Below are 882 nucleotides of genomic sequence, written 5' to 3' on the forward strand. Positions count from 1 at the left end.
TGCACGGTTTCTCTCACACACACCATGATTCTGTGTTAGTATTCGTAATTAAAGTATTGTTTTGGGTTTGATCGATTGTGATTGGCTGAATTTCAAGCAGCTGATTTTGTTTACACTATTTTTACGCAGACATAGGCAAATCGAGTAGACTAGTCGCCTGTAAAAACCAGCCGTTTACCACGTGCTCGTGGTATAACAAAGGACACAGCTGATTTTGACAGACGAATCTTTCTACTCGATTTGCCTGCTTCTGCGTGTAACTAAACTCCAAACTAACACACTCTCGCGCGTGGATATCTCTATTGCAGCTGCTCAGTGAGCTAGGGCACTCACGACTGAGTCGGGTTTGTTTATGTCACAATTTTGCGGTTCAGTGAATGGATCTGAAAAAATCGTGTATGCGTCGCCGATTTTCGCGTCAGGAGTTTAACTGTAGTTGATTGCCTATAAAATACAAAATGCATTTTTCAATATTTCTTTATTATAAATCCTAAATTACTTTAGAGTAGTTGATTGGCCATACTAAAGCTCAAGAATCAAAAATAAGACAATAAAAAAAATCCTGGTTCGATTATCCGAAGTGAAATTTTTCCAAGGCCTTCGGATAATCGAGTCTGGACTGTTTCAAACCTTAACAATTCGATACCTCTGGAACAAAACATACCTACTTCGAAAACTTCTAACCAAATACAATTTCGAATGCAATGTTTTTTTCCGTTAATCGAACACTCGTACTGTACCTGAAGCAAACCAAGTTACGTTAGCCAAAAACACCACAAGAGAGAAGAAAAGAGAAATGAATGAATGACGGACGGGATGAATGGTTTGTCCGTCATTCATTTTTCCTTCCCTTGCTTGCACAAGCGCCTCAGTTCATCGGTT

Source organism: Culex quinquefasciatus, chromosome 3 (assembly GCF_015732765.1).
Source record: "Culex quinquefasciatus strain JHB chromosome 3, VPISU_Cqui_1.0_pri_paternal, whole genome shotgun sequence".
In the NCBI taxonomy this organism is placed as follows: domain Eukaryota; kingdom Metazoa; phylum Arthropoda; class Insecta; order Diptera; family Culicidae; genus Culex; species Culex quinquefasciatus.